The 22168-nt window shown below is 35.8% G+C and overlaps 1 pseudogene; it reads left to right on the top strand.

Annotated features, from left to right (window-relative positions):
- The first annotated feature begins 20430 nt into the window (after nucleotides 1–20430).
- LOC122583329 lies at nucleotides 20431–21692 on the top strand (annotated as a pseudogene).
- Nucleotides 21693–22168: the final 476 nt, after the last annotated feature.

Below are 22168 nucleotides of genomic sequence, written 5' to 3' on the forward strand. Positions count from 1 at the left end.
ATCTAGAGGCCATGAGCGGCGCTGGAGGTCTTCCCAGCGGCTCTGGTTGCTGTCTGGGCCAAATTCCGGTTCTTCGATCTTCTTTTTGACTTTTAAGCTTTCAATCTCCGGGACCTGCCAATTATCATTAGGTATAGAAGTAAAATCAAGGGAGGGATCAGAAGACTTACTTGAATAAGTGAACATATGATTCACTTTGTCTCGAGTCGGTGGGATTATAGACTCCCCCACACTTAAAGTGTTGGGTGGTCTACGTTTGAAGAGTAAGAAATCCTCTAGTCGGACATTGGACTTCTCCCAGCTGACGTCTATCCGTTCAGCCTTAAAAGCTTCAATGTCGGGTGGCACCTCTCTATTGGTGGGTACAATGTTGGTTTCCATGGTCGGGGTCGTCACTAACTCTTCATCCCGTACAACTTCACCTTCTTCCTCCAATACCTCATCAACACGGTCACTTCCATTCTCCTTACTCGACTCGTGTGGTTCCGGATGTGGTATGTCATAGTTGTCTCGCCTCGGGGTTGAATCTTCTTGCTTCATCTCAACTTCTTCTTCAAGTGTTTTGTTCTTCGTTGGGTATTCTTCACCTTCGCTCGATTCAGCCTTAAGTAGATTGATTTCTCGATTATAAGTGTGTTGGGCTTCATCGGCATTCAACGGTTGAGAAAGGAACCATTCTTCGCGCGAGTTGGGGCTGCAAGTACCACCAGCGGTGCTGGTTACTCCCAGCGACGCTGGTTCTTCTGTATCAGCTTCCGATTTGTTGATTTCTTCCATTTCTTCTTCGTTTGGCTCCCGTATGACCTGCATTTCATCAACCATTGAGAAAACATTGTCCACATCAACAAGGTTGCTCTTGTTTGGTTCCGGATGTGATCTTTGATTTGCCTCCCCATCTCGACGAACTAGCTTACTCAAAATGTCTCCTGGCTCCATGAATTCCTTCAAGAACTTCTCCATCGTTATTTCACCAATGTCTGGTCGGGGATAATCGTCTATATCTGGGAACTCCTTTAAAAATTCTTCGTCGGTCATGATCTTGAGGTCTTCATCAACGCGACACCTCTTGCTTGAATCGTCATGCTCTTGCTCCGTCTCGACTCCTTGAATGATCGTCCCCTCTTTGATGCTTGAAATTGCCTCATCTTGATTGGTTTTGCATTCACTAACGATTTGGGCTTTATCCGCACCTTCTAAATGAGCTAAAGTTGAAGTTTCGCGAAAATCTGAGCTGCTACCGGGGCTACCAGCGGCTCTGGTGGTCACCAGTGGCGCTGACCTCAGGGCCTAGCGGCACTGACCTCGGGGACTAGCGGCGCTGGATGCTCCTGAACAGTTTCAGATTGTTTGTTTTTGCTTGTTTTGCCTTGCTCCTGCTCCTTTTCGACCAGGACTGCATCAGTAATTGAGGATAGGTTCTCCACATCAGCAAGATGAATCTTGCTTTGTTCCGGATGTGGTATTACATCTCCATCTTCGGGGGGCGACTGAGAAACTTGTGATTCTTTTTCAACCTGCAAAACCGACTTAGTAGCATTTTGAATAAGCTCGGATTTAGATACTACCTCATTAGGATGTGGACTATCATCATCTGTGATCATGCAACAAATAAAATCCCTAAGGGTTAGGTGACGTTTCTGTGATTTTTCCTTCCCCGCTTGACTATATTCCTCCAAGAAAGCGTATGCCTCTTCTAATGAATTGAGGGGAAAGTGTCGACCACAAGCAATATCCACAGCCTTCATGCTTGAAACCTGCAGTCCTTCGTAAAACCACATTGCATAACTGTACTCAATTTTCTTTTCAAGTTCCCAATAATCCTTCGTCGGTCCAAGTTCCCAAAATGCTTCAAGCATCTCCTTCATTCTTTTCCAAGCATCTAGCCATGTTTCGCCCTCTTGCTGACTGAAATCCCTGATTTCCTCCAAATAAGAGACATACTCATCATCAGATTCACAGTCTTCAAATTCCATGAGTGATGTTAATCCTGCAACACAGACACTAACTACACCCGTGAAAAGCACAATTTATTGCTAAAACTAAAAATACTAAAATGAAAAGACAAAAACTAAAACTAACCTAGGCTAAGAAAAAGAAAAATATTTTTGGATTTTTTAAATTTTTCAAATTTTTATGGATTTTTATAATAATGAAAATGAAATAACACCTAAACTAGACTTATCCTAAAAAATATTAAAGTAATCCTAACCTAACTAAATTCTAACCTAATAGTCCCCGGCAACGGTGCCAAAAACTTTGATGAGCGGGAATTTTAAACTAAATTTTCCTAACAAGTTTTAAATTTATTTATTACAAGGTTAACTTCTCTACTACACTCACTCTCAGGCAGTGGACCCGATCGTTTATAGTATAGCAAATCAGTAAGACCAGGATCGTTCTCAGGGACTATGTCTAAGAATGTAGCTAGGTGTAATTCTAAGATTGGTGGGGTTTGTCACTACTTAACTAACTAAGACTAACAAAAGTTTCCAACTGCTTGGTCTAGCGAGGAAGCACGAAATGATTTGAAAATGAAAAGCGAAACTATAATAATTAAAACGATGCATCTACTTGGAACTAGTTCACATGCCACATAGATCATCTACCATATTACTTACAATTGTTGAAGGACTAATCACGACCAAGCTTCCTATCAAGTCCCCCGGTCTAAGTGGTGAAGATTCCTGTCAAGTCACCTAACCCTTTAATTAAGCTTCCTGTTAAGTCACCTAATTAAGATTATAAACTAAGCCTGTTTTTATTGCCTAACCTTTATAGTTTAACGGGATTCCTGTTAAGTCACCCAAGCAGTTTGGTGTCCTATCAAGTCCCCAACCTACTTTAACTAGGTCAAACATAAAAACGGTTTAACAATTACAAGCAAATAGTATCACTACATAGGCATGATCACATTAACCAAGCAGATGCATAACAATCTAGCTACTCATGGCAAAACACATAACACTAACAATCATTAATAGAAAAGAATCCATAGTAACAATTGCTAAATAAATAGTCTTGCAACAAAGTATGCTAGTAACAATAATAAAAGTACTTAAACAATAAAAAGAGAGAAATCAAACTAAAGAGGTGAATAATTGATGATGCCGGATTACTATTGATCACGCCGCGGTGACTTACGCATGCGCCATACCGAACACTCTCCTAGTTGTTGAAGAATCCTCCTAATTATTGAATGTGGCTGCTAATAATTAAATTGAGGTTGATAATTGATTGATTGTTGGTGCTTGATCTTCTAGATGATATGGAGGTGTTAAGAGGGTTTAGTTCTGATGGAAATACCCTAAAAACGGCCCCCAAGTCGCCTGGAGGAAGCAAGCTACGGCCCTAGGGTTTTAGAGGGGTATTTACGATCCCAGACTCAATTACGATGCTAGATCAGAAATACGATGCCAACTCAAATTACGAGGTCAAACCAAAATTGCAACGCCGATACAAAATTACGATGTTGCATTTGTAAGCTTAAATTTTTATTTTGACTCAAATGTTTTCGTGGTCAACTCCCAGGTGTTACATTCAAACCCTAAACCCTAGAGCTTGTTATCGTCGGGGAGGGACACATTCTAAAACCCTAAAAAGGGTACCCTTTCGGGGGGAAGGACACATTTTAAAACCTTAAAAAGGGTGAGGGTTCCCACTCTAGGGTTTGAAGGCCAAGGTTAGCCCTATCGGCTAACCCTCGACTTTCAAACCCTAAACCCCAGAGCGGGATGTTGTAGGGGAGGGATGTGCAAAATCAAATTTGATTTTATATAGGTTTCTTGATATGGAGTCCAATTTTTTTTTTTCTAAATGTATGCATAAAATCAAATTTGATTTTGTATAGGTTTCTTGATATGGACTCCATTTATTTTTTCTAAATGTATGCATAAAATTAAATTTCATTTTGAATAGCTTTTTCAAATTGTACGAATAAAATCAAATTTGATTTTGTATAGGTGTCTTGATATAGACTCTATTTATTTTTCTAAATGTATGAATAAAATCAAATTTGATTGTATACATACAGTTTCAAAAAGTTATACAAAACCAAATTTGATTTTAAACATATATTTACACAACAAATGAAATTCTTATATCAACAAACCTATACACAATCCAATTTGATTTTATACGTGCATTTTCAAAAAGCTATACAAAATCACATTTGATTTTATTCATACATTTACACAAACAAATGGAGTTTATATCAACAAACCTATATATAATAAAATTTGATTGCATGCTTGAATCTGTTGTATTTCATATCATATGTGTTTGTCTTAACCAATCAAGTTTGATTGGTTTAGCCAATCAAATCTAATTATATTCAGAATCATAATGGTGATTAAATCATTTTATATTAAAATTTGGTTTCGACATTCCATCAAACACCTTGTAATACTCAATCAAATATTCAAATGTGATTTGATTCTAAATTATATATAAGAAACTTTGGTTTACACATTTTATCAAACATCTTGTAAGCAATACTGTACCAAACAACAAAGTCAACAAAGTCAAATAAATTTTTGAATAGATTTATGTACAATCAAGTATGATTGGTTGTATAATCAGTAAATACGTATATAATCAAATTGGGTTTAGTACATACTCTTTGGTTTGTTTATCCATTTTTTATATAAAAAATATAAACTACATCAAATTATGGATAAAATTGTTTGTTTATCCATTTTTTATATAAAAAACATAAACTACATAAAATGTCACTCTAGTAATAATCTAAAACATTATCATGCATTCGTTGTTGCTAGTGGTTTGAGATGGAGATCTACAAAGAGTGGTTTGAGATGGAGATCTACAAAGAGTGGTTTGAGATGTCGGAAGCGGTGGTGAGAGAGAGAGAGAGTATGTGTCCATCAAGAGGAAAGGAAGGGGAAAAGAGGAAGAATTATGTTTTTTATTTATCAAATTTACAATAATACCCCTCTGTGTTTTATTTTTAGTTAAAAGGTAAGTGCTAATCTCAACCATTGATGGGAATGATCCAAGGGCTAAGATTAAGCCTTTGAGATTCAAGGAAAATTATAGTTTCATTTAAACAAAAGTCTCTTTTTATATAGTGTTTTTCAAAGACCAAATATTTAGAATAGAATAAGTATGTATTAGATCAGATACTATTTTATTGTTTTGTGATTAAGTTTTAGCAAATCAATGATTTTGAAAATATTTACTCTATTCAAGTTTAGTATTTTTGTTAGTAGATGTAAAAAGTATTTATTATTTAATTGTGGTAATTCCATCCAAATTATATTTATTTTTTTCCCAGACCAGCGTATAGCTTAAACAATTTTGAGCAAATTAAACTTCCATAACACCTCATATATTTACTATTTTAATTTTAATTTTCTAAACCTCATATATTTACTATTTTGATATTAATTTTCAAAATGATATATTGATAAGAACCTTTTGATTCCAAGTACCGAATTGATATCCATATAAACTCCAGCAAGGATAATGTCAAAGTATACATATATCATAAATTCATTGTTTACAATGTATACATAACCATGTCATTTATCATATATAGTTACTCCGTCTATCATACGGGTATTAGGAGTACAAAAAAAAATATAAGAAAAATATGTACCGATATAGATGATTGTATCAGAATAATGATAGTAAGGCAAGAGTCTTATTTATATATCTTCACATATTTCAATCTGCCCCCTCATGTTATTCTTTTCATATGTTGAGTCCAAAATAACAACAAAAACTTATTGTCCAAAAATAATTATTCACAGATTACCTGCATACAATTCTCGTACATAACTTCTTGAATGATGAAGCTCGAAGTAAATTAGTAAACAAATATGCTAAATTCTCACTTCAGCGTACTTGTTTAACTATAATATCTCCATTCTTCTGTAAATCATGAGTGAAAAAAAACTTTGGAGAAATATGTTTGGTTCTATCACCTTTGTTGTATCCTTCCTTAAGTCGAGCAATACAAGCCGCATTATCTTCATACATGGTTGTCGGAGCTTCATTTTCTGAAGAAATACCACAAGATCCTCGAATATATCGTACAACATTCTTTAACCATACACATTCTCTACTTGCTTCATGAATTGCTAATATTTCTGCATGGTTAGATGAAGTAGTTGTGATTGTTTATTTTGTTGAACGCCATGAAACTGCAGTACCACCGCTTGTAAAAATATATCCAGTTTGTGACCGACCAGTGTGGGGATCAGACATATATCCAACATCTGCAAAACCAACTAAGCTTGTATCTGAAGGTTTAGTAAAGTATAGACCCATGTCAATTGTACCTTGAAGGTATAGAAATATTGTTTTTACCCCAGACCAATGTCTCTTTGTAGGACATGAGCTATATCTTGCTAATAAATTCAACGAGAATGATATATCAGGTCTTGTATGACTAGGAAGAAACATTAATGCTCCAATGGCACTTAAATATGGTATTTCTGGACCAAGAATTTCTTCATCTTTCGGAGGTTGAAATGGATCCTTTTCAACATCAAGTAATCTTACAACCATTGGAGTATGTAATGGATATGATTTATCCATAGAAAACCTTTTGAGTAATTTTCTTATATATGATTCTTGGTGCACAAGGATTCCATCTTTAAGATGTTCAATTCGTAATCCAAGACAAAACTTTGTCTTTCCAAGATCTTTCATTTCAAACCCCTTTTTCAAATACTCAACCGCTTTTGATAGTTTCCCAGGAGTTCCAATTATATTTAGATCATCCACATATACAGGAATAGTAACCTATTCAGATCCAGATCTCTTTATAAATATGCATGGGCAAACTGAATTATTTTTATAGCCTTCTTTCAACAAATACTCACTAAAGCGATTATACCACATGCGTCTAGATTTCTTTAATCCATATAATGACTTATTCAAATTAATCGAATAATATTCTCGAGAACTTCCTTTACATGATTCAGGTAGGTTAAATCCTTTAGGGAGTTTCATATAAATTTCAGTATCAAGTGAGCCATACAAATAGGCAGTCACTACATCCATTAGACGCAAGTCAATACCTTCTTGTATTACCAGACTAACAAGATATCAAAAAGTTGTTGCATCCACCACCGGAGAATATGTCTCCTCATAATCAATTCCGGGTTTTTGCGAAAATCCTTGTGCCACCAATCTAGCTTTATATCTCACAGTTTTATTTTTCTCATTTCTTTTCCGCACAAAAACCCATTTATACCCCACGGGTTTCGTACCCTCGGGTGTAAGGACTATCGTTCCAAAAACTTATCTTTTTTCTAGAGAGTTCAATTCTGCCTGAATTGCGTCTTTCCATTTTGTCCAATCATTTCTATGCATGCATTCATTAACAAATTTTGGTTCTTGATCCTCATCATTTTCCATCACTTCTAATGCTACATTATATGCAAAAATATCATCGACGTCGATTTCATTTCGGTTCCATACTTTTCTAGACATGATATAATTTATTGAGATCTCTTCATTATTAGGTACCTGAGGTTCTTCTTGAACCATCACGTCTAATGTCTTTTCAGTAAGTTCTCTTGGTTTTTCTATTACCTCGACTTGGCCATCTTAGACATTTGCTCCTTTATGCTTTCGAGGATTTTTATCTTTAGAACCGATAGGTCTACCACGCTTCAAGCGTACCTTAGACTCATTAGCATTGTTAGGTTGCGCTGCTATAACGTCAACCTTAGCTGGAGCATTTAAAGTTGGTATAAGTGACTTAGTCACTTTCTTTGGGTTAGTGAATGCGTCTGGTAATTGGTTTGCTAATCCTTGCAAGTGAATTATCTTTTGAATTTCCATTTCACATTGTTTAGTTCGAGGATCAAGATGACACAATGATAATTCTTTCCAACTTAGTTCACTTCCCAGCTGTCTGTCCCCCCCCCCCCCTAATGTTGGAAATAATGATTCATCAAAATGGCAATCAGCAAGTCGAGCCGTAAACAAATCCCCCATTGATGGCTCTAAATATTTTATTATAGATGCTGATTCATATCCAACATATATTCCCATCCTCCTTTGAGGTCCTATCTTAGTACGTTGTGGTCGAGCAATTGGAACATATACCGCACAACCAAATATTCTTAAATGGGATACATTTGGTTCCTGACCAAAAACTAATTGCAATGGGGAGAATTCATGGTAACTTGTTGGCCTGATGCGAATCAGCATTGCCGCGTGTAAAATAGCATGGCCCCAAATAGAAACTGGTAATTTTGATTTCATCATCAATGGCCTTGCTATGAGTTGAAGTCGTTTTATAAACGATTCAGCTAGTCCATTTTGTGTGTGAACATGAGGAATGGGATGTTCAACTCGTATCCCAATAGACATGCAATATTCATTAAATGATTGGGATATAAACTCACCGGCATTGTCAAGACGGATAGTCTTTATTGGATAATCTAGAAAATGTGCTCTCAATCTTATTAATTGCGCAAGTAGTCGTGCAAATGCCATATTACGACTTGATAATAATCACACATGTGACCATCTAGTCGATGCATCAATTAAAACCATAAAATACCTAAATGGTCCACAAGGTAGGTGTATAGGCCCACATATATCCCCTTGTATCCGTTCCAGAAAACCAATAGATTCATTGTCTATTTTAGATTGTGATGGGCGAGTAATCAATTTCCCTTGTGAACAAGCGGCGTATTATCCTTAGCCTCAAGGATCTTTTGATTCTTTAAAGAATGACCACAAGTTTTCGATATAATTTTTTGCATCATCGTAGATCCGGAGGAAAATCTGGGTAATTTTTCTAACACCTGCTTTTTACCCATTATCGTATGTGTAATATGAAGGTACTCATTATCTCCTTCATTTGTAGTCTCAATATGGTATCCATTCTTACGGATCTCCTTAAAACTTATCAAGTTTCTTTGAGACTCGGGGGAATAAAGTGCATTATCAATCTTAAAATGTGTTCCTCTCGGCAATACTATATTTGCTCTTCCGGAGCCATTTATCAATTTTGCACTACCAGCAATTGTGCTAACATTTCCCTCTATTATTCTCAAATGAACAAAATATTTTCTTTCCTTGAGAATTGTAAGTGTAGTTGCACTATCCACTAAACACATGCATCATCATCAAGAGCCAAATGCTTCTTACAATCCATGTTCTTCAAAAAACAACATATATATATATATATATTATTTCATAATATTAAAATTATAATAAAAATGTCAACCAACAAAACAATTTACCATCACAAGTTTAAACAAAAATGCTAAAATGTCTTTAAATAAAAACCATGTAGGACAAACTTAAAAAAAATTAAATAAGTAAATTGTTGGTGGTGTTGTTTCATGGATCACTCATTGTCAAGAAAATCTCCGACGTCCATATGAGTTGTGTTAGCTTGGACTTCATGACCACCAAAGTCTTTACCAATAGGGCTATCAACTTTTCTATCATCGTAAATAAAGTTTACTTCTGCCTCTTTTCCTTTTTTAAGGGATTGTTCATAAAGTTCCACTAGATGTTTAGGCGTGCGACATGCACGCGCCCAATGGTTTATGCTTCCACAACGATAGCAACTACTAGGCTTAACATTGCCACCTCTTTCAAACTTTTACATGTTTCCATTGTCATGCCCTTTTCAGTGGTTGGTCGTATGCTTAAATGTAACATCACGAGAATCCACTCGGCCTATTGAGTCCCAATGTTATTTGTAAATTTAATGATGACAAATCTGATGTATAAAAACTTAGAAAAACTTTGGTTCATGTAATCTGATCAGGGTCAGACTAAGCTGGCACAACTTGCGATCTGTAACTGACCCTGATCAGCTTCATACTTTGTAATTGTTTATCTTATGGAAGCAAGTGTTGTTCAAGTTGCATCAAATGGTTATTGCATTCAATCCAAGTCACAGAGGAGGACTAAAGATAGAAGATCAAGTTGTTAGTAGAAGGCAGCTTGGGATTAGTAGTCAGCTTGGAAACACTTAGACAGATTTGTTCTTGACAAACGAGCAATCTGTGTCTAACAATCAAGTGAAGATAACAACCTAGATTTGTTGATATGGACAAATGACGTGACCAGGAAGGTTCCTGGAATCTAGGTGGTGACTGAAATACATATGCGTGTCCATATTCTTATTGGAGGATCAAAATGACGTGCTGCAGGTTTTGCAGACCATAAGTACGATGAAGGCACAATATAATATTCCTTTGATCGTCCAACAGAAGAAAAATACGTGGCTTATGTGTGACATTCCTTTGAATCATTCTTCACACAAAGTTTTCTCTGCTCTTACACACAACTTAGTCTGTAAGAAGTCAACTTGGGCTGTTCTATTAAGCGAGAACTTTTCTGATTGTTGTTTGTCATTTCAAAGGGTTGTTTAGATATTTGTAGGTTATCTGTATTCCACAACAACCCTATAATTCTTTGTACAGATTTTATCTTAATAAAGGATTACATTTGAAAACCACAATCTGTGTTCAAGAATGTTTATTTATTGATTTACTGTTTTATTGATTCATATTATCTACATTGCTTATATTAATATTTGAGTCGTTAAAACTACTTTTCAAAAGATAGTTAAGGAAAAAGGAGTTTGTATTCACTCCCCTCTACAACTGTCCGTGTTCATTATACTTTGGTATATTGATACAGTTCTGGGTCATAACAAGTGGTATCAGAGCAGGGGTGAAGAATTAACTTGACTTGATCCTTGCTTATTTTCCTTTATAGTAAAGCATAATGTCATCATCATATGTTGATAATGGTTCTTCAACCCGACCACCTATGTTTGACAAAGATGATTTTAGTGGGTGGAAAGTTCGTATGTCTTTGTTCCTTGAATCCATCGATAACAATTTGCCTGACATCCTGACAGATGGTCCTTATATTCTTACCCAAACTCTTGTGGTAGATGTTGTGTTCAGAGATGGTTAACCAACCATTCCTGCCACAATAAAAACCATTGTTAAGGATAAGGCAGATTGGGGGATGAGGATAGGAGATTGGCAAACTTGGACGTGAAGGCTAGAAATTTCATTGTCCAAGCTATGCCCAAAGATATTTACCATTCTATTAAAATGTGTTCTACTGCTAAGAAAATGTGGGGTACTTTGACTATCATGTTTGAAGGATGCTCTACCTCCATGGAATCTACTATAACCACTTTAACTAGGAGGTATGAGAGACTTTTCTCTTTGGGAAACGAATCCTTGACTGATACTCATACCCGCTTTAATGCTTTGGTTAATGATCTAGCTGCTGTTGGTATAACTAAGAAAAATGAAGTTTTGAAAAGCAAATTTCTTGATTCATTACCACCAAAGTGGAATAATTATATCTCTTTTGTAAAACTAAGTTCTGTGTACCAAGATCTTGATCTCCATGGACTTTTTGGTTTACTTCATAACCAAGAGTGTTCAGAAGCTGAGAAGTTGATTGCTATGGGTGATTCTTATAGTCAGCCTCCTACTGCACTTGTTGCATCAATGACTGAACATCCTAGCTTAATATCTAATGAGATCATTCCTTGTGTTAATGAATCTGTTCCTGTGACTTCTAATACTAACTCTGTTTGTTCTGAGTCTGATTATGATGAATCTGATGGTGAGGAGATAGCTAATGAAGTGGCTATGTTAGCTGAAAGGATAAGAAGGAGATCTTTTGGTAAGTTCAAGGGAAAGGGAAAGAGTGGACAAGCTGAGAAGACTAAGAAGCCATTTGACATGTCCAAATTCACTTGCTACAAGTGTGGGAAGACTAGACATATGGCTGGTGATTGCAGATCCAAAGAGTCTTCTCAAGCTGTGTCAACCAAAGGTGGAAGAAGTGAAAAATACTCAAAGCTTAAGACCTAATATAAAGCCCTAAAAGCACAAGTGGCTGAGCTGAGTAAAAAGATTGAGAAAGATGAGAAGAGTCTGATAGCCAAAGATTGGGCTGAAAGTGCTACCTCTTCAGATGATGAGAAGTACAAAGATGCTAAGTGCTTCATGGCCAAAGAAGCTACTCGAAAGTTTGCTGAAGATTTTGTCAGAATACAACAACAATATGAGTCAGCTCACAAGGCATCTACAAGTCAGACTACTCCATCTGAGGTAACTAACTTTTCCAATCTATGTGATAATGAAAAACTGTCAAGACTAAATAGACTTGGTGATGAGGTTCTTTTGCAAAAACATTTTAATCAAGAACTTAAAAAGGAAATTTCAACTTTGAAACAAGAGTTAATCTCAAAGAATTTCACTATTGAAAAGTTGGAGTCTGAAGTGAAAGCCCAAAAACAATTAAACTCTATTTTAGTCAAAGAACTTAAGACTTCAGAAGAAAAGTTTTTGAAAATCAAACATATAACTGAGTCATGCACTACTGGTTCTAAAAGAGCTGCAAAATGTGTTAATGTACAAGTTCCTCATCAAGTACAAGCTATCTTTGATGGTGACTATGATAGAGATATTGCTATTAGTGAGGTCTGTGCTACGGAACCTTGCTATCAGCCTCTTTCACCACCCAAAGTTCAAAACAAAAGAAAGAATTCTAAACCAATCAAATTCGTTCAGAAATCTGGTATTGGGTTTGATGATCCTGAAGTTATTGGGAAAACCATTGCAGAAGCAGTGTCTGAATCTGTTAGGGTAATAGAATTAAAACCTGAGGAAACTCTTGATTTGTCAAAATTAACTATTACTCTATCTGTGTCAAATTCAAAATCCAAGAGGAACAAAAGAAAGGTTAGAGATCACAGTGTTCCAAAAGAGAAAGCAAAGTTGTTGAAAAATGAGAAGTCTGGTTCTAAAGGAAATTTGTCACTAACAAAACCTGTGTCTAATTCAAACCACCTCAAATCTGACTCTAACAAAATGATTTCGAAATATGTTGAGTCCAAAAAGGGTGATATTTCTAGTGATACTAATTTACTTGCTAAAGTGTCTGATTCCAAAATGATTGATCAAAGTAAATTAAGGTCTGAATGTAAGAAATCTGGAATAGGCAAAGGTCTTGCTAAGAAGGAAACTCTAAATATTGCTAGAAAGAATTTCAAATCTGGTAAGGGTCTGATCAAGCAACAATGGGTTTCAAAATGTGATAAGAATACTAGTTCAGTTTCCCAATCTAAGTCAGACCCTATGGTCAGCTCTGGTGAACCCATCCTTGGATGGGTTCCCAAAATGAACTAATCTCTTATTGCAAAATGTAGTGCTATCATGATGCACATACTTGGAACTTGGACAGTGGGTGTTCCAAGCATATGACCGGATGTAAGTCCCTGCTACGTAGCTTTAGGACAAGCGTTGGTCCTAGTGTTACATTTGGAGATTACTCTCAAGGAAGAATTGAAGGATTTTGTATTCTTTCAAATGGTCCCCTTACTTTCAGAAGGGTATCTTATGTGAATGGTATGAAACACAATCTTATAAGTGTGAGTCAATTGTGTGATGCTGTCTATGAAGTAAGATTCCGAGCTGATAAAGGAATTGTTTTGGATTTGGAAGGTAATGTGGTGTTGATTGCTAACAGAGATGTCTCATTGTACTCATTTGACATGAGAAATGCAACTGTCACAAAAGAAGTTTGTTTTATGTCTAAAACTCAAGATGAGTTAAATTGGTTGTGGCATAAGAGGTTGTCTCATATGAATTTTAAGGACATCAACAAGCTATGCAAGAAAGAGTTGGTGTCTGGTCTGCCTATGATCAAATATGAGAAGGACAAGTTGTGTGGTCCTTGTGAAAAAGGAAATCAACACAAAGCTACATTCAAGTCAAAGACGTGCTCAACCATTGACAGTTGCTGCACATGGATCTGTTTGGACCAATAAGTGCTCCCTCATTCATTGGGATGAGATATACTTTGGTCATAGTTGATGAATTCTCAATATATACATGAGTGTTCTTTCTAAAGCACAAGAGTGATGCTGCTGATAGTATTATTCACTTTATTAAGCAAGCTGAAATACTTTACAAAAGGCCTGTTAGGTAGTTGAGAAGTGACAATGAAACTGAATTCAAGAATGTTACTCTTGACTCATTCTGTAGTGAAAAAGGTATTTCACAAGTATACTCAGCTGCAAAAACTCCTCAACAAAATGGTGTAGTAGAAAGAAGAAACAGAACACTCATTAAAGTTTGCAAGATCCATGATGGCACAAAACAATGTCAAGTCTCATTTTTGGGCTGAAGCTATTCACACAGCCTGCTTCACTAAGTTAGCAATCAACACCACATTACCTTCCAAATCCAAAACAATTCCTTTATCAGCTCGGAATCTTACTTCATAGCCAGCATCACACAATTGACTCACACTTATCAGATTGTGTTTCAAGCCATTCACATAAGATACCCTTCTGAAAGTAAGGGGACCATTTGAAAGAATACAAAATCCTCCAGTTCTTCCTTAAGAGTCATCTCCAAATGTAACACTAAGACCAGCGCTTGTCCTAAAGCTACATAGCATGGACTTACATCCGGTCATATGCTTGGAACACCCACTGTCCAAGTTCCAGGTAGGTGCATCATGATAGCCCTGCATTTTGCAATAAGAGATTAGTTCATTTTGGGAACCCATTCAAGGATGGGTTCACCAGAGCGGACCATAGGGTCTGACTTAGATTGGGAAACTGAACTAGTATTCTTATCACTTTTGAAACCCATTGTTGCTTGATCAGACCCTTACCAGATTTGAAATTCTTTCTAGCATTATTTAGAGTTTCCTTCTTAGCAAAACCTTTGCCTATTCCAGATTTCTTACATTCAGACCTTAATTTACTTTGATTAATCATTTTGGAATCAGACACTTTAGCAAGTAAATTAGTATCACTAGAAATATCACCCTTTCTGGACTCAACATATTTTAAAATCATTTTGTCAGAGTCAGATTTGAGGTGGTTTGAATTAGACACAGATTTTGTTAGTGACAAATTTCCTTTAGAACCAGACTTCTCATTTTTCAACAACTTTGCTTTCTCTTTTGGAACACTGTGATCTCTAACCTTTCTTTTGTTCCTCTTGGATTTTGAATTTGACACAGATTGAGTAATAGTTAATTTTGACAAATCAAGAGTTTCCTCAGGTTTTAATTCTATTACCCTAACAAATTCAGACACGGCTTCTGCAATGGTTTTCCCAATAACTTCAGGATCATCAAACCCAATACCAGATTTCTGAACGAATTTGATTGGTTTAGAATTCTTTCTTTTGTTTTGAACTTTGGGTGGTGAAGGAGGCTGATAGCAAGATTCCGTAGCACAGACCTCACTAATAGCAATATCTCTATCATAGTCACCATCAAAGATAGCTTGTACTTGATGAGGAACTTGTACATTAACACATTTTGCAGCTCTTTTAGAACCAGTACACCATGACTCAGTTATATGTTTGATTTTCAAAAACTTTTCTTCTGAAGTCTTAGGTTCTTTGACTAAAATAGAGTTTAATTGTTTTTGGGCTTTCACTTCAGACTCCAACTTTTCAATAGTGAAATTCTTTGAGCTTAACTCTTGTTTCAAAGTTGAAATTTCCTTTTTAAGTTCTTGATTAAAATGTTTTTGCAAAAGAACCTCATCACCAAGTCTATTTAGTCTTGACAGTTTTTCATTATCACATAGATTGGAAAAGTTAGTTACCTCAGGTGGAGTAGTCTGACTTGTAGATGCCTTATGAGCTGACTCAGATTGCTGTTGTATTTAGACAAGATCTTCAGAAAACTTTCGAGTAGCTTCTTTAGCCATGAAGCACTTAGCATCTTTGTACTTCTCATCATCTGAAGAGGTAGCACTTTCAGCCCAATCTTTGGCTATCAGACTCTTCTCATCTTTCTCAATCTTTTTACTCAGCTCAGCCACTTGTGCTTTCAGGGCTTTATATTTGGTCTTAAGCTTTGAGTATTTTTCACTTCTTCCACCTTTGGTTGACACAGCTTGGGAAGACTCTTTGGATCTGCAATCATCAGCCATATGTCTAGTCTTCCCACACTTGTAGCAAGTGACTTTCGACATGTCAAATGGCTTATTAGTCTTCCCAGCTTGTCCACTCTTTCCCTTTGAACTTACCAAAAGATCTCCTTCTTATCCTTTCAGCTAACATAGCCACTTCATTAGCTATCTCCTCACCATCAGATTCATCATAATCAGACTCAGAACAAACAGAGTTAGTATTAGAAGTCACAGGAACAGATTCATTAACACAAGGAATGATCTCATTAGATATTGAGCTAGGATTTTCAGTCATTGATGCATTAAGTGCAGTAGGAGGCTGACTATAAGAATCACCCATAGCAATCAACTTCTCAGCTTCTGAACACTCTTGGTTATGAAGTAAACCAAAGAGTCCATGGAGATCAAGATCTTGGTACACAGAACTTAGTTTTACAGTAGAGATATAATTATTCCACTTTGGTGGTAATGAATCAAGAAATTTTCTTTTTAAAACTTCCTTTTTCTTAGTTATACCAACAGCAGCTAGATCATTAACCAAAGCATTAAAGCGGGTATGAGTATCAGTCAAGGATTCGTTTCTCAAAGAGAAAAATCTCTCATACCTCCTAGTTAAAGTGGTTATAGTAGATTCCATGGAGGTAGAGCATCCTTCAAACATGACAGTCAAAGTACCCCACATTTTCTGAGCAGTAGAACACATTTTAATAGAATGGTAAATATCTTTGGGCACAGCTTGGACGATGAAATTTCTAGCCTTCACGTCTAAGTTTGCCAATCTCCTATCCTCATCCCCCCAATCTGCCTTATCCTTAAAAATGGTTTTTATTGTGGCAGGAATGGTTGGTTAACCATCTCTGACCACAACATCTACCACAAGAGTTTGGGTAGGAATATAAGGACCATCTGTCAGGATGTCAGGCAAATTGTTATCGATGGATTGAAGGAACAAAGACATACGAACTTTCCACCCACTGAAATCATCTTTGTCAAACATAGGTGGTCGGGTTGAAGAACCATTATCAACATATGATGACATTATGCTTTACTATAAAGGAAAATAAGCAAGGATCAAGTCAAGTTAATTCTTAACCCCTGCTCAATACCACTTGTTATGTCCCAGAACTGTATCAATATACAAAAGTATAATGAACACGGACAGTTGTAGAGGGGAGTGAATAGAAATTCCTTTTTCCTTAACTAGCTTTTGAAAAGTAGTTTTAATGACTCAAATATTAATATAAGCAATGTAGATAATATGAATCAATAAAACAGTAAATCAGTAAATAAACATTCTTGAACACAGATTGTGGTTTTCAAATGTAATCCTTTATTAAGATAAAAGTTGTACACAGAATTATAGGGTTGTTGTGGAATACAGATAACCTACAAATATCTAAACAACCTTTTGAAATGACAAACAACAATCAGAAAAGTTCTCGCTTAATAGAAGCGGCCCAAGTTGACTTCTCACAGACTAAGTTGTGTGTAAGAGCAGAGAAAACTTTGTGTGAAGAATGATTCAAAGGAATGTCACACATATGCGTACAAGGAATGTGGCTTTTATAGGCAAAAACATTCTTCTTTTGGTATCCAATTAAGCCACGTATCTTTCTTCTGTTGGACGATCAAAGGAATATTGTATCGTGCCTTCGTCGTACTTATGGTCTGCAAAACCTGCAGCATGTCATTTTGATCCTCCAATAAGAATATGGACACGCATATGTATTTCTGTCACCACCTAGATTCCAGGAACCTTCCTGGTTACGTCATTTGTCCTTATCAACAAATCTAGGTTGTTATCTTCACTTGATTGTCAGACACAGATTGCTCGTTTGTCAAGAGCAAATCTGTCTAAGTGTTTCCAAGCTGACTGCTAATCCCAAGCTGCCTTCCACTAACAACTTGATCTTCTATCTTCAATCCTCCTCTGTGACTTGGATTGAACGCTATAACCATTTGATGCAGCTTGAACAACACTTGCTTCCATAAGATAAACAATTACAAAGTATGAAGCTGATCAGGGTCAGTTACAAATCGCAAGTTGTGCCAACTTAGTCTGACCCAGATCAGATTACATGAACCAAAGTTTTTCTAAGATTTTATACATCAGATTTGTCATCATTAAATTTACAAATAACATTGGGACTCAATAGGCCGAGTGGATTCTCGTGATGTTACATTTAAGCATACGACCAACCACTGAAAAGGGCATGACAATGGAAACATGAAAAAGTTTGAAAGAGGTGGCAATGTTAAGTCTATCAGTTGCTATCGTTGTGGAAGCATAAACCATTGGGCGCGTGCATGTCGCACGCCTAAACATCTAGTGGAACTTTATGAACAATCCCTTAAAAAAGGAAAAGAGGCAAAAGTAAACTTTATTTACGATGATGGAAAAGTTGATAGCCCTATTGGTAATGACTTTGGTGGTCATGAAGTCCAAGCTAACACAACTCATATGGACGTCAGAGATTTTCTTGACAATGAGTGATCCATGAAACAACACCACCAACAATTTACTTATTTAATTTTTTTTAAGTTTGTCCTACATGGTTTTTATTTAAAGACATTTTAGCATTTTTGTTTGAACTTGTGATGGTAAATTGTTTTGTTGGTTGACATTTTTATTATAATTTTGATATTATGAAATAATATATATATATATATATATATATATGTTGTTTTTTGAAGAACATGGATTGTAAGAAGCATTTGGCTCTTGATGATGATGCATGTGTTTAGTGGATAGTGCAACTACACTTACAATTCTCAAGAAAAGAAAATATTTTGTTCATTTGAGAATAATAGAGGGAAATGTTAGCACAATTGCTGGTAGTGCAAAATTGATAAATGGCTCCGGAAGAGCAAATATAGTATTGCCGGGAGGAACACATTTTAAGATTGATAATGCACTTTATTCCCCCGAGTCTCAAAGAAACTTGATAAGTTTTAAGGAGATCCGTAAGAATGGATACCATATTGAGACTACAAATGAAGGAGATAATGAGTACCTTCATATTACACATGCGATAATGCGTAAAAAGCATGTGTTAGAAAAATGGATACCATATTGAGACTACAAATGAAGGAGATAATGAGTACCTTCATATTACACATACGATAATGGGTAAAAAGCATGTGTTATAAATTACCCAGATTTTCCTCCGGATTATACTATACTAAGATTCATGATATTGAATCAAATCTAGTAATGAAACAAACGACTATGGATAATTTTATTATTTGGCATGACCGGTTGGGCCATCCCGGATCCACGATGATGCGAAAAATTATATCGAAAACTTGTGGTCATTCTTTAAAGAATCAAAAGATCCTTGAGGCTCAGGATATTACTTGTGCCGCTTGTTCAGAAGGGAAATTGATTACTCGCCCATCACAATCTAAAATAGACAATGAATCTATTGGTTTTCTGGAATGGATACAAGGGGATATATGTGGGCCTATACACCCACCTTGTGGACCATTTAGGTATTTTATGGTTTTAATTGATGCATCAACTAGATGGTCACATGTGTGATTATTATCAAGTCGTAATATGGCATTTGCACGACTACTTGCGCAATTAATAAGATTGAGAGCACATTTTCCAGATTATCCAATAAAGACTATCCGTCTTGACAATGCTGGTGAGTTTATATCCCAATCATTTAACGAATATTGCATGTCTATTGGGATACGAGTTGAACATCCCATTCCTCATGTTCACACACAAAATGGACTAGCTGAATCGTTTATAAAACGACTTCAACTCATAGCAAGGCCATTGATGATGAAATCAAAATTACCAGTTTCTATTTGGGGCCATGCTATTTTACACGCGGCAATGCTGATTCGCATCAGGCCAACAAGTTACCATAAATTCTCCCCATTGCAATTAGTTTTTGGTCAGGAACAAAATGTATCCAATTTAAGAATATTTGGTTGTGCGGTATATGTTCCAATTGCTCGACCACAACGTACTAAAATGGGACCTCAAAGGAGGATGGGAATATATGTTGGATATGAATCAGCATCTATAATAAAATATTTAGAGCCATCAATGGGGAATTTATTTACGGCTCGACTTGCTGATTGCCATTTTGATGAATCATTATTTCCAACATTAGGGGGGGGGGGGGGGGACAAACAGCTGGGAAGTGAACTAAGTTGGAAAGAATTATCATTGTGTCATCTTGATCCTCGAACTAAACAATGTGAAATGAAAATTCAAAGGATAATTCACTTGCAAGGATTAGTAAACCAATTACCAGATGCATTCACTGACCCAAAGAAAGTGACTAAGTCACTTATACCAACTGTTAATGCTCCAGCTAAGGTTGACGTTATAGCAGCGCAACCTAACAATGCATAAGGTATGCTTAAAGCGTGGTAGACCTATCGGTTCTAAAGATAAAAATCCTCGAAAGCATAAAGGAGCAAATGTCTAAGATGGCCAAGTCGAGGTAATAGAAAAACCAAGAGAACTTACTGAAAAGACATTAGACGTGATGGTTCAAGAAGAACCTCAGGTACCTAATGATGAAGAGATCTCAATAAATTATATCATGTCTAGAAAAGTATGGAACCGAAATGAAATTGACGTCGATGATATTTTTGCATATAATGTAGCATTAGAAGTGATGGAAAATGATGAGGATCAAGAACCAAAATTTGTTAATGAATGCATGCATAGAAATGATTGGACAAAATGGAAAGACGCAATTCAGGCAGAATTGAACTCTCTAGAAAAAAGAGAAGTTTTGTATATGAAAAAAGATGATCTAAATATAATTGGAACTCCCGGGAAACTATCAAAAGCGATTGAGTATATGAAAAAGGGGTTTGAAATGAAAGATCTTGGAAAGACAAAGTTTTGTCTTGGATTACAAATTGAAAATCTTAAAGATGGAATCTTTGTGCACCAAGAATCATATATAAGAAAATTACTCAAAAGGTTTTCTATGGATAAATCATATCCATTTTTTATACTCCAATGGTTGTAAGATTACTTGATGTTGAAAAGGATCCATTTGAACCCCCGAAAGATGAAGAAATTCTTGGTCCAGAAATACCATATTTAAGTGCCATTGGAGCATTAATGTTTCTTCCAAGTCATACAAGACCTGATATATCATTCTCGTTGAATTTATTAGCAAGAAATTGCTCATGTCCTACAAAGAGACATTGGTCTGGGGTAAAAACAATATTTCGATACCTTCAAGGTACAATTAACATGGGTCTATACTTTACTAAACCTTCAGATACAAGCTTAGTTGGTTTTGCAGATGTTGGATATATGTCTGATCCCTACACTGGTCGGTCACAAACTGGATATATTTTTACAAGCGGTGGTACTGCAGTTTCATGGCGTTCAACAAAATAAACAATCACAGCTACTTCATCTAACCATGCAGAAATATTAGCCATTCATGAAGCAAGTAGAGAATGTGTATGGTTAAAGAATGTTGTACGATATATTCGAGGATCTTGTGGTATTTCGTCAGAAAATGAAGCTCCGACAACCATGTATGAAGATAATGCGGCTTGTATTGCTCGACTTAAGGAAGGATACAACAAAGGTGATAGAACCAAACATATTTCTCCAAAGTTTTTTTTCACTCATGATTTACAGAAGAATGGAGATATTATAGTTAAACAAGTACGCTGAAGTGAGAATTTAGCATATTTGTTTACTAATTTACTTCGAGCTTCATCATTCAAGAAGTCAGTTCATGGTATCGGATTGCGTCAACTCAAGGATCTCAAGTGATGTGGTCTTGTTATAAGGTATGTATGAGAATTGTATGCAGGTAATCTGTGAATAACTATTTTTGGACAATAAATTTTTGTTGTTTTTTTGGACTCAACATATGAAAAGAATAACATGAGGGGGCAGAATGAAATATATGATGATATATAAATAAGACTCTTGCCTTACTATCATTATTCTAATACAATCATCTATATCGGTACATATTTTTCTTATATTTTTTTTGTACTCTTAATACCCGTATGATATATGGAGTAACTATATATGATATATGACATGGTTATGTATACATTATAAACAATGAGTTTATGATATATGTATACTTTGACATTATCTTTGCTGGAGTTTATGTGGATATCAATTCGGTACTTGGAATCGAAAGGTTCTTATCAATATATCATTTTGAAAATTAATATCAAAATAGTAAATATATGAGGTTTAGAAAATTAAAATTAAAATAGTAAATATATGAGGTG

This window comes from Erigeron canadensis, chromosome 9, assembly GCF_010389155.1.
Source record: "Erigeron canadensis isolate Cc75 chromosome 9, C_canadensis_v1, whole genome shotgun sequence".
Lineage (NCBI taxonomy): Eukaryota > Viridiplantae > Streptophyta > Magnoliopsida > Asterales > Asteraceae > Erigeron > Erigeron canadensis.